Raw genomic sequence first — 13,286 nt, 5'->3', positions numbered from 1 at the left:
TACATCGAGCTTAGAAAAATACAGGGCTATGTGTAAGCCCAGGTAGTTCTAAGGTATTGACATGTTCGGTACAGCTTTGTTGTCTGAAAGGCCTGTATTGTGCTGCAGGTTTTCTATGTCTCCATGTTTCTAACAGTTTCGGATATCCCGCCTGCTCTGTCAGAATACAGCGTTTCGGAATGTTATAGTCAACAGACCCCAGGTATTCCTCTAGACAAATAATATAAACCCAGGAAGGTGGTCCTCTTATTGCAGCTTGAATTCAGTGCTTCTATAAAATCGGATTTGTCGAAATAGTCTTTGATCGTAAAACTTACAGATATTCGCGGGACATATAGTTTCTTTCTATGTGATGGGTAAGTAGGAATATACCGACTGCGGTAAATTTAATAGACTGGAAGAAGTAGTGACTACATTCCTTCAAAAGAGCTGGATGGAATATAAATCTATCACAGTTTTGTTACATGATCAATAGTGCACACAGAGTACACAATGAAAATAAAATATCGGTATTTGGGCAGAAAAACGAATGAAAGTGACTCGAGGATTTATTTTATGATGGTAATAATTTTGACGACGGCAAAGATGATGACGATAACCACAAATAATAGAAAAACTGCAGCTTCTGGAATTCCGAGCAACACACACAACATGCTAGAGGAACGCGGCGGGCCAGTCAGCATCCATGGGAAAAAGTACAGTCGACGTTTCGAGCCGAAACCCTTCAGCAGGACTGATGATGATGTGTTGATGATGTTTAGATTGTGACAGCTTAGAATTCGGAATGCAGGGCTATAGTGGAGCAGATTCAATGATAGAAAATGCCATCTGCTCCCATGCCTTTCATTTATACCTTTCATATAATGGAGAGTACGGTTACTTTTTTGACGAAACCATTTTTATCGGGATCATCATCATTATTTCTGAGTGAATGCAATATCTGGGCGGAAACATGTCCAATAGCACGATATAGTGAATGCCTTTGTCTGTCACGCTGCATCTTCGGGCACAAGCGCAGAATCCCACAGAGATTTGGAAGGATTAAACAAAACTACACATTCGATTAACGAAAGAGTCAAATAGAACAATACAACGTTAAGGCCTTTGATAGCTTGGAATGACGGGCAGAACTTTACAAGGCACGAATCAGGACCACTGAGTACCGTGGGGTTACCCTGCCCCTTTAAATGCACTTCTCGGTACGAAAGAATGTGTTCAGCTGATTAAAACCACCGACTCGTGATAAGCTTGTAAGCTAACCATTCCAATGAGCAAAAAGTATAAGGATATCTATTTGGGTACGTACTGAGTCTCGAGGAGAATTAATTGGAAGCATCCAAGGACAATAGCAACTTAAATCTAAACCATTGAAGACCTGACTATAACACATACAACCGCCGAACCTTAACATTATAATGATAATTAATAAAATTCGGAGAATACGAAAAAAAAAGCAAAAAACTCAGTGCGCTCAGAATACTCAACCGAAGACCAGAGGTTGACACTCATTTGTTTTAACACACATATCGAAGTCGAATGCACACTGTTCCTTTTCGGTCCTATGTCCAGCACTATCTTTAACGTGGATGAAAAGTGATTGTTAGTTAATGTAGAAAGTGGGGAGTGAATCCTTTGCCTATTGATCTTGGCCCGTCCATCTTATAACCATATAACCATATAACAATCACAGCACGGAAACAGGCCATTCCGGCCCTCCTAGTCCGTGCCGAACTCTTAATCTCACCTAGTCCCACCTACCCGCACTGCATACATGGCAACAACACGGAGCGTTTCAGAGGACGCCTGTAATTCCATTGTATCGATAACACCGTAAGCTATTCTTTCAAGGATTTTATGGTATACAGATACACAGCCACTTAAAGCTTTGACAAGCTCTATACTCTATTCTCAGCTTCAAGAAAAATATGAATAAAACTGGCTCTGACCAGCGATATTGTGTTATCTATTACTCTTCTGCGACTAAACGACAGGGAAATTCAGGATGACGCTGATCCTTGGAAAATTGCTCCTATCCACTCTGTTGCTGGGGTCAAACTGTGCATCTCATCGTCATGTGGTTAGTAGATGGATATTTTGGTTGTTCGGCCTCTCCTTTCGCAGCGGCCTTTTGTTTTCTGCCGTACTGCGGAGGATCTCTCAGGTAGTGCAGTTCCCACTTGAACAAATTACTTTCAGGTATAACAGTTAATCGCATTGTCTTCCCAGTTTTTAGACTTAGTGTTGAATTTCTTCCGGCTGATTTTGATGTTATATTTGAAGCCTTTTCTTTGCTCACCGGGGCTTGCTGACCTACTTTCGACTGCGAGTAAAGAACCTGTTTGACATCGAATGACATGACCTCACCATGAGCCTTGGTGTTGGTTAGCCGTGTTTGATAGTATAGTTCTAGGGTTTTCAGGTGACTACTGTGGTCCATGATTCATCTTAGCAGACGATGTTGTGTCGGTTTATTTTGGATATTGTGAGTCTCTTGGTGGTGGCCGAGAAAGCTGCGGTCATAACAGGAGTATAGGATTCAACACAAACTGTCGATACACATTAGTCCACCTAATATCATGTCATTCTGTCATTCTAGTGTCTTTATTTTTGATGGTCAATTTCTACAAGATGCTATTATGCCGCTAATGATCTCAGTGGAGCTACAGAAATATACACTGTTATGAATGCAGCCGTATTAACAATGTTTATTCTATCAGAACAAAAACTTCTTCAGTGTCAGAAAGGTAGGAGCACTTGGTTGAACTCTTTAGAAACCGCCATTTGATAAAGTATTCTTCACATATTATTTTGTTTGGAAAGCTCACGTCGATACCCTTTTTTATTGTAACTTCAGAATTACAAGACAAATGCAAAAGAGAAGGTTTGAGATTATTTTTACCCGTTCTTGTAATTTCAAAGAATTTTATTTTGCATCTAATATCGAGCGGATAGATTTTGACCCACTGGAACACTTTATAAATGTTGAAGCGTTACACGGTACTGTTTAAGAAAATGATAAATAACTAACACGACCTATCTTTCTTATATGGCTTGAGAGAATAAATGCTGAATAAATATGATCATAATATGATAAGTTTTTATCTGCAATTTGAGAAGGATAAGGGCAGCTCGGAGGTGTCAGTTTTGCAGTTGAACAAAGGAGACTATGGAGCCATGAGGGAGGAGCTGGCCAAAGTTAACTGGACGGATATCCTAGCAGAAAAGATAGTGGAACTGCAATGGCAGGTATTCTTGGGAATAATGCACAAGGTGCAAAATCAGTTCATCCCCCGGAGAAGGAAGGATTCAAAGGGGGGAAAGGGGCCACAGTGGTTGACAAAGGAAGTCAGAGATTGCATAGCATTAAAAAAAAGCAAGTATGACAGAGCTAAGGTGAGTGGGAAGACAGACGATTGGGAAATTTTTAAGGAACAACAGAACTTAACTAAAAAGGCAATACGGGGAGAAAAAATGAGGTACGAACGCAAGCTAGCCAGGAATATAAAGGAGGATAGCAAAAGCTTTTTTAGGTATGTGAAGAGAAAGAAGATAGTTAAGAACAATGTTGGGCCCTTGAAGAATGAATTGGGTGAAATTGTTATGGGAAACAGAGAAATGGCAGAAGAATTTAATAAGTACTTTAGATCTGTCTTCACTAAGGAAGACACAAGCAATCTCCCAGATGTATGGATGGGCCAAGGACATAGGGTAACAGAGGAAATGAAACAGATTGACATTAGGAAGGGAACGGTGATGAGTAGACTGATGGGACTGAAGGCTGACAAATCCCCAGGTCCAGATGGTCTGCATCCTAGGGTACTAAAGGAGGTGGCCCTGGAAATTGCGGATGCATTGGTAATCGTTTTCCAATGTTCCTTAGATTCAGGATCAGTTCCTGAGGATTGGAGAATGGCTAATGTTATCCCACTTTTTAAGAAAGGAGGGAGGGAGAAAACAGAGAACTATCGACCTGTCAGCCTAACATCAGTAGTGGGGAAGATGCTAGAGTCCATTATTAAAGATGAAATTGTGGCATATCTAGATAGCAGTAATAGGATTGGGCCGAGCCAGCATGGATTTACCAAGGGTAAATCATGCTTGACTAATCTATTGGAGTTTTTCGAGGATGTAACCAGGAAATTAGACAAGGGAGATCCAGTGGATGTAGTGTACCTCGATTTTCAGAAGGCATTTGATAAGGTCCCACATAGGAGATTGGTGGGTAAAATCAAAGCTCATGGCATTGGGGGGAAGACATTGACATGGATAGAAAACTGGTTGGCAGGTAGAAAGCAAAGGGTAGCGGTGAATGGGTGCTTCTCGGAATGGCAGGTGGTGACTAGTGGGGTGCCACAGGGCTCGGTATTGGGACCACAGCAGTTTACAATTTACGTCAATGATTTAGATGAAGGCATTGAGAATAACATCAGTAAGTTTGCTGATGATACTAAGCTGGGTGGCAATGTGACATGTGATGAGGATGTTAGGAGAATTCAGGGTGACTTGGGTAGGCTGGGTGAGTGGGCAGATACTTGGCAGATGATGTTTAATGTGAATAAGTGTGAGGTTATCCACTTTGGGAGTTAGAACAGGAAAGCAGATTATTATCTGAACGGTGTAAAGTTAGGTAAGGGAGAAATACAAAGGGTTCTAGGAGTCCTTGTTCATCAGTCACTGAAGGTGAATGAGCAAGTGCAGCAGGCAGTGAAGAAGGCTAATGGAATGTTGGCCTTTATTACAAAGGGAATTGAGTACAAGAGCAATGAAATCCTTTTGCATTTGTACAGGGCCCTGGTGAGACCACACCTGGAGTATTGTGTACAGTTTTGGTCTCCAGGGTTAAGGAAGGACATCCTGGCTGTAGAGTAAGTGCAGCATAGATTCACAAGCGTTAATTCACAGCGTTAATTCCTGGGATGTCAGGACTGTCTTACGCAGAGAGGTTAGAGAGACTGGGCTTGTACACGCTGGAATTAAGGAGATTGAGAGGGGATCTGATTGCAACATATAAGATTATTAAGGGATTGGACAGGATAGAAGCAGGAAATATGTTCCAGATGCTGGGAGAGTCCAGTACCAGAGGGCATGGTTTGAGAATAAGGGGTAGGTCACTTAGGACAGATTTAAGGAAAAACTTCTTCTCCCAGAGAGTTGTGGGGGTCTGGAATGCACTGCCTCGGAAGGCAGTGGAGGCCAATTCTCTGGATGCTTTCAAGAAGGAGCTAGATAGATATCTTATGGATAGGGGAATCAAGGGATATGGGGACAAGGCAGGAACGGGGTATTGATAATAGATGGTCAGCCATGATCTCAAAATGGCGGTGCAGGCTCGAAGGGCCGAATGGTCTACTTCTGCACCTATTGTCTATTGTCTATTGTCTGAGAGGATGTTGCTGTTGCGTGAATGAAGTCACCAGGGAAAATTACCGGCAGATACAAAGCAGCTTCTTTATTCGAGAAAACAAGCAGGAATCATATGGACACGCTTTTGGTCGAAAGGTCTGCTGGCCCAACGTGGGGTGCGATATTTTTTGTGCTCAACATCAAAAGACAATTCCATATTTACAATGCATAGACAATGCTTTCTTTGAAACTGCATACAACCTTCACACCTCCTGATTCGTATGCACACCACAGATATCCAAATGAATTTTAATCAGCAATGTCTGGTGAGGGGATCACAGTTTTTAGGATCCCTTAGCTCAGAGCTGCATTCCAAATTAAATCCACATTACATACTCAGACTGATACCCAAAATCAAATGCTGAATGTATACGTGCAAAACCCAAAATCACTCCAACAGGCGTATCCTCGCATGTGGCAGTTCATAAAAGTGTGTATGATTTCAAAATAATCGTAAGGTTCCAGGCTAAGAATGAGATGAAGAATAATTCATTGTGAATCATGAGGAACAACTTGACACGAACGGCTCTAGAGCAGATCACACTGGAAGAAGTAAGGTCAGGAAATCAATTCACATCAGCAAACTACAGGAAAGTGAACTCTGGGGATATGGATCAAACGTTGTGTTTCACACAGAACACAAAGGGAGGCAAAAGAGGTGGGGACGTGGCATTGTTAATCAGGGATAGTGTCACGGCTGCAGAAAAGGAGGAAGTCATGGAGGGATGATCTACTGAGTCAGTGTGGGTGGAAGTCAGAAACAGGAAGGGGGGCAAAAACTCTACTGGATGTTTTTATAGACTCCCCCCCCCCCCCGCAATAGTAACAGGGATATCGAGGAGCAGACAGGGAGACAGATTCTGGAACGGTGGAATAATAATAGGGTTGTTGTGAAGGGTGATTTTAACTTTCCTAATATTGACTGGCATCTCCTTAGATGGGGTATAGTTTGTTAGGTGTGTTCAGGAAGGTTTCCTGACACAATATGTAGATAAGCTAACTAGAGGAGAGGCTGTAATTGATCTGGTATTGGGAAATGAATCTGGTCAGGCGTGAGATCTCTTGGTAGGAGTGAATTTTGGAGGCAGTGACCACAACTCTATCTCCTTCACAATAACGCTGGAAAGGGATAGGAGCAGATAATTTGGGTAAACTTTCAAAAGGGGTAGGGGGAAATATGATGCTATTAGGCAGTATTTGGGAGCATATATTCTCAGGGAAATGCACAGCAGAAATGTGTTAAACGTTCAGGGAACACATGCATGGAATTCTGCATAGATATGTTCCATTGAGAAAGGGAAAAGATGGTAGGGTTAAAGAACCACTGTGTTCAAAGGATGTAGAAGATCTAGTTAAGAAGAGAAAAAAAGCTTACGAAAGGTTCAAGAAACTAGGTACTGTTAAAGCTCTAGAAATTCCAAAGTTACTAGAAAGGAGCATAAGAATAAACTTAGGAGAGCCAGAAGGGACCATGAGAAGCCTTGCTGAGCACGATTAAGGAAAACCGAAGGCATTCTACAAGTATGTGAAGAACAAGAGAACGAGCCGTGTGAGAATAGGACCAATGAGGTGCGATAGTGGAACGTGTGCATGGAGTTGGAGGAGGTAGAGGAGGTACTTATGAATACCTTGCTTCAGTATTCACCAGGGGAAAAGACCTTGGTAATTTTGGGGATGACTTAGAGCGGACTGAAACGCTTGAGCATATGGACATTAAGAAACTGGATGTGCTGGAGCCTTTTTGGATAAGTCACCGGGACTGCTGTGGGAAGCGAGGGAGGAGATTGCTGAGCCTCTTGCGATGATCTTTGCGTAATCTTTAGGCACGGGAGAAATAGCGGGAGAAGACTGAGCAGGCACGTGACGTAGCGCGCCAAAAGTTTAAAAAAGGAGAGGAATTTCTCAACGTTCTTTTAAATCGAAGCAAGAAGCAGAGAGGGAAGAAGTAAAGGCATCTCGGAGAGAAGCCTTTTTTTAACTGAGCGGGGAAAAGAGGCTAGAATGCGCAGGCGCGTGACGTAGCGCACCAAAGGTTTGAAAAAAAGACGGCCAAATACAGCGGACGTCGTCGTAGCGGCCATCGTCGGAGTGGACTGAGGAAGAGTGGGACGGCTTTGGCTCAATCAGGCTTTGGCGTGAACAGGGAGAAGCGAGGTTTGAACGGGGCACGACTGCGCAAGCGCGTGAAAGTCGGCCCGTGAGGCAGCGGAAGAATTTAAAAAGCGAGCAGAGGCTGAGGACGAGCTTCATTCCAAGTGAGGTAAGGCCGGGTAAGCTCCTTTAATTAATTTAATTAGCTTAGGAGTAGGTAATGGAGGCAGTAGTTAGAGCAGTTGGGTGCTCTGTTTGCAGTATGTGGTAAGTCAGGTCGAGCACAATTGTCTCTGATGTCTACACCTGCAAAAGGTGCATCCAGCTGCAGCTCCTGACAAACCGTGTTAGGGAACTGGAGCTGGATGAACTTCGGATCATTCGGGAGGCAGAGGCAGAAATAGACAGGAGTTACAGGGAGATAGTCACCCCTAAGAGTCAGGAGACAGGCCGCTGGGTGTCTGTCAGGAGACGGAAGGGGATTAGTCAGAATGAGCAGCACCATCATGGCCGTTCCCATCAATAATAAGTATACCGTTTTGGATACTGTTGGTGGGAACGACCTACCAGGGACAAGTTGCAGTGGTTGCGTCTCTGGCACCGAGACTGGACCCTCAGCTCAGAAGTGAAGGAGGGAAAAGAGGACAGTAGTAGTGATAGGGGATTCGATAGTTGGGGGGGGGGGAGAGATAGGAGGTTCTGTGGAAGAGATCGAGAATCCCGGGTGGTCTGTTGCCTCCCTGGTGCCAGGGTCCGTGGTATCTGGGATCGAGTTCTCAACATTCTCAAGTGGGAGGCTGAGTAGCCGGATGTCGTGGTCCATGTAGGGACCAATGACGTGTATAGGAAGAGTGAGGAGGTCCTGAAAGGTGAGTTTAGGGAGCTAGGTTCCAAGTTAAAGGATAGGACCTCTAGGATAGCAATCTCAGGATTGCTACCAGTGCCACGTGAAGGTGGGTTTAGAAATAGTAAGATAGTGCAGATCAACATGCGGCTGAAGATATGGTGCAGGTGGGAGGGCTTCAGATTTATAGATAATAGGGCAGTTTTCCAGAGAAGGTGGGGCCTGTTCCGGCGGGACGGTTTACATCTGAACTGGAGGGGGACAAATATTCTTGCAGGTAGGTTTGCTAGAGAGGCTCCAGTGGATTTAAACTAGATATGAGGGGGGAGGGGAACCAGAGTGTAGGAACAGGTGTATGGGAGCAGGAAGAAAAATAAGACAGTAAAGATGTTTGCACCGTTAGAGATAAACAGAGAGGATGTCATAATGGGGGGCGTTGGGAATTGGGACCCAAATGCAGGACACAGACACTGAAGTGCTAAGAACAGAACGGGACAAAACGAAAGGACGGGACAGGTTGCAGACTAGGCTTGGGAATTACGACCAGGACGAGGGACTGGGAACAAGGAGCCTGGGCGTGGACTCCGAGCCCGAGACTGTACCAGGACCCAGAACCTGGGTCTTGACTCGGGCTCGGATCCCAAACCAGGCGAAGATGTGACGAGGTCTGGGTTCTTGGAACTGGAGGCTGGGGTCTTGAGGCTTGAGGCTTGAGCTGGGGTCTTGAGGCTTCAGGCTGGGGTCTTGAGGCTTGCATAACTCGGAGGGTGGAGCTTGGAGGCAGACTAGGAACTGACATCAACATAGAGCAAGGACGTATCTTTCGACAAGCCGGGACTCCTCTTTAACAAGACAGTAACATGAGACTGGGTAGTGCATAAACATAGAGCCGGGACTTCTCCTTCAACAAGCCGGGACTCATCTTTAACAAGACACCAAGGTGGGGCAGGTCCATCCGTCAGGTAACGGCAGAATCTCCTGACTTACCCGACGGAGGCAAAGACAAGACAAGACAGATTCCCCCCTGCAGGGCAACGGCAGAACAGCCAGACTTACCCCACGGGGCGAGGACTGGAAGAGACAAACATCGAAGAACAACAGACAGTTCCATCTCTGCATCAGGGTAGTTCCGAGTCGCAGTTACGGCCAGCAACCTTGGCTGGCTATGGAAACAACCGGATCCCTACCTAGCTCGGAGTGGCTGACGGCCAACCAGCTGGCCCGGGAAATGGCCGAATCCATAGCACAATGACAGCTCCGACTACTGACAGCAAAGCTTCAAGAAGCAATGGTCCTCCAACGCGGCCTAAAGATGGCAAGTGGCCATTCTAGCCTTCCACCAGCCGTTTGCTCCCCGAGAACCTTGACAAAACAACCCCCCAACCACACTCAATCCCAGGGCCACTTATATTCCCAGCCTCAAGATGAACATCAGGTGCTTATGATTAAGTTCAACCAAAACAAGGGACAGCCGGAAGACCCGGAGTCCGGAGTCCACAGACCGGACCGTGAACTGGAAAGCGGACTCAGACAGGACTATGACAGAGGAAGAGGTGGAGAATTCCTTAAATGCATTTATTTTAATGCTAGGAGCATTGTAAGAAAGGTGGATGAGCTTAGAGCATGGATTGATACCTGGAAATATGATGTTGTAGCTATTAGTGAAACATGGTTGCAGGAGGGGTGTGATTGGAAACTAAATATTCTTGGATTTCGTTGCTTCAGGTGTGATAGAATCGGAGGGACAAGAGGGGGAGGTGTTGCATTGCTTGTCAGAGAAAATATTACAGCGGTGCTCTGGCAGGATAGATTAGAGGGCTCGTCTAGGGAGACTATTTGGGTGGAATTGAGGAATGGGAAAGGTGGTATACACTTATAGGGGTATATTATAGACCACCTAATGGGGAGCGAGAATTGGAGGAGCAAATTTGTAAGGAGATAGCAGATATTTGTAGTAAGCACAGGGTTGTGATTGTGGGAGATTTTAATTTTCCACACATAGACTGGGAAGCCCATACTGTAAAAGGGCTGGATGGTTTGGAGTTTGTAAAATGTGTGCAGGATAGTTTTTTGCAGCAGTACATAGAGGTACCGACTACAGAAGGGGCAATGTTGGATCTCTTGTTAGGGAATGAAATAGGTCAGGTGAGGGAGGTATGTGTTGAGTCCAGTGATCACAATGCCATTAGTTTCAATATAATTATGGAGAAGGATAGGACCGGACCCAGGGTTGAGAGTTTTGATTGGAGAAAGGCTAACTTTGAGGAGATGCAAAAGGATTTAGAAGGAGTGGATTGGGACAATTTGTTTTATGGGAAGGATGTAATAGAGAAATAGAGGTCATTTAAAGGTGAAATTTTGAGGGTACAGAATCTTTATGTTCCTGTTAGGTTGAAAGGAAAGGTTAAAAGTTTGAGAGAGCCATGATTTTCAAAGGATATTGGAAAGATTTTGAACAATTTCTTTTCTTCGGTATTCACTAAGGAGAAGGATATTGAATTGTGTAAGGTAAGGGAAACAAGTAGGGAAGTTATGGAAACTATGACGATTAAAGAGGAGGAAGTACTGGCGCTTTTAAGGAATATAAAAGTGGATAAATCTCGGGTCCTAACCAGATATTCCCTATGACCTTGAGGTAAGTTAGTGTAGAAATAGTAGGGCTCTGACAGAAATATTTCAAATGTCATTAGAAACGGGGATGGTGCTGGAGGATTGGCGTATTGGTCATGTGGTTCCATTTTGAAAAAGGGTTCTAAGAGTAAACCTAGCAATCATAGGCCTGTCAGTTTGATGTCAGTGGTGGGTAAATTAATGGAAAGTATTCTAAGAGATGGTATATATAATTATCTGGATAGATAGGGTCTGATTAGGAACAGTCAGCACGGATTTGTGCGTTGAAGGTCATGTTTGACAAATCTTAATGATTTTCCTGAAGAGGCTACTAGGAAATTTGACGAGGGTAAAACAGTGGATGTTGTCTATATGGACTTCAGTAAGGCCTTTGACAAGATTCCGCATGGAAGGTGAGTTAGGAAGGTTCAATCATTAGGTATTAATATTGAAGTAGTACAATGGATTCAACAGTGACTGGATGGGAGATGCCAGAGAGTAGTGGTGGATAACTGTTTGTCAGGTTGGAGGCCGGTGACTAGTGGTGTGTTTCAGGGATCTGTACTGGGTCCAATGTTGTTTACTTATCCATTAATGATCTGGATGATGGGGTGGTAAATTGGATTAGTAAGTATGCAGATGATACTAAGGTAGGTGGCGTTGTGGATAATGTAGGTTTTCAAAGCTTGCAGAGAGATTTAGGCCAGTTAGAAGAGTGGGCTGAAAGATGGCAGATGAAGTTTAATGCTGATAAGTGTGTGGTGCTACATTTTGGTAAGAAGAATCAAAATAGGACGCACATGGTAAATTGTAGGGCATTGAAGAATGCAGTAGAAAAGAGTGATATAGGAATAATGATGCATAGTTTCCTGAAGGTGGAATCTCATGTGGATAGAGTGGTGAAGAAAGCTTTGGTATGCTGGCCTTTATAAATCAGAGCATTGAGTATAGGAGTTGGGATGTAATGTTAAAGTTGTACAAGGCCGAATTTGGAATATTGTGTACAGTTCTGGTCACCGAATTATAGGAAAGATGTCAACAAAATAGAGAGAGTACAGAGAAGCTTTAATAGAATGTTACCTGGGTTTCAGCACCTAACTTACAGAGAGAGGTTGAACAAGTTAGGTCTTTATTCTTTGGAGCGTAGGACGTTGAGGGGGGACTTGATAGAGGTATTTAAAATTATGAGGGGCATAGATAGAGTTGACGTGGATAGGCTTTTTCCATTGAGAGTAGGGGAGATTCAAACAAGAGTACATGAGTTGAGAGTTAGGGGCAACACGAGGGGGAATTTTTTCACTCAGAGAGTGGTAGCTGTGTGGAACGAGCTTCCAGTAGAAGTGGTAGAGGCCGGTTCGGTATTGTCATTAAAAAAAAATTGGATAGGTATATGGACAGGAAAGGAATGGAGGGTTATGGGCTGAGTGCAGGTCGGTGGGACTAGGTGAGAGTAAGCGTTCGGTATGGACTGAAAGGGCCAAGATGGCCTGCCTCTATGCTGCTATGTGTATATCATTATACCGCAGAATTGGAGGGCTGAAGATGTTGTTCCCTTGTTTAAGAAAGGGAGTAGAGATAACCCACGAAATTATAGACCAGTGAGTCTTACTTCAGTTAGTGGGCATATTGTTGGAGAAGATCTTGAGAGGCAGGATTTATGAGCATTTGGAGAGACATAATCTCATTCGGGATAGTCAGCATGGCTTTGTCAAGGGTATGTCGTTCCTTACAAGCCTGATAGAAATCTTTGAGGATGTAACAAACACACTGCTGAAGTTAGAACAGTGGATGTAGTGTATATGGATTTCCGTAAGACAGTTGATAAGGTACCCCATGCAAGGCTCATTCCGAAAGTAAGAGGGCACGGGATCCAAGGAGACCTTGCTTTGTGGATCCAGAATTGGCTTGACCACAGAAGGCAAACGGTGGTTGTAAATGGTTGGTATTCTACATGGAGGACAGTGACCAGTGGTGTTCCACAGAGGTCTGTTCTATGACCCTCCTCTTTGTGATTTTTATAAATAACCTGTATGAAGAAGTGGAAGGGTGGATTACTACGTTTGCTAATGACACAAATATTCGGGTTGTTATAGATAGTCTGGAGGGTTGTCAGCGAGGCTTTGATAGGATGCAGAACTGGGCTGAGAAATGGCAGATGGACTTCAACACAGATGTGTGAAGTGGTTCATTTTGGTAGGTCAATTTTGAAAGCAGAATGGTAAGACTCTTGGCAGTGTGGAGGATCGGAGACGTTGGTGTCCGTGTCCATAGGACGCTCAAAGCTGATGCGCAGGTTGACTATGTTGTGAAGAAGGCGTATGTTCTGTTGTCATTCATC

The sequence above is a fragment of the Hemitrygon akajei genome, chromosome 27 (genome assembly GCF_048418815.1).
Source record: "Hemitrygon akajei chromosome 27, sHemAka1.3, whole genome shotgun sequence".
Classification (NCBI taxonomy): domain Eukaryota; kingdom Metazoa; phylum Chordata; class Chondrichthyes; order Myliobatiformes; family Dasyatidae; genus Hemitrygon; species Hemitrygon akajei.
This window is presented reverse-complemented; position numbering follows the sequence as displayed.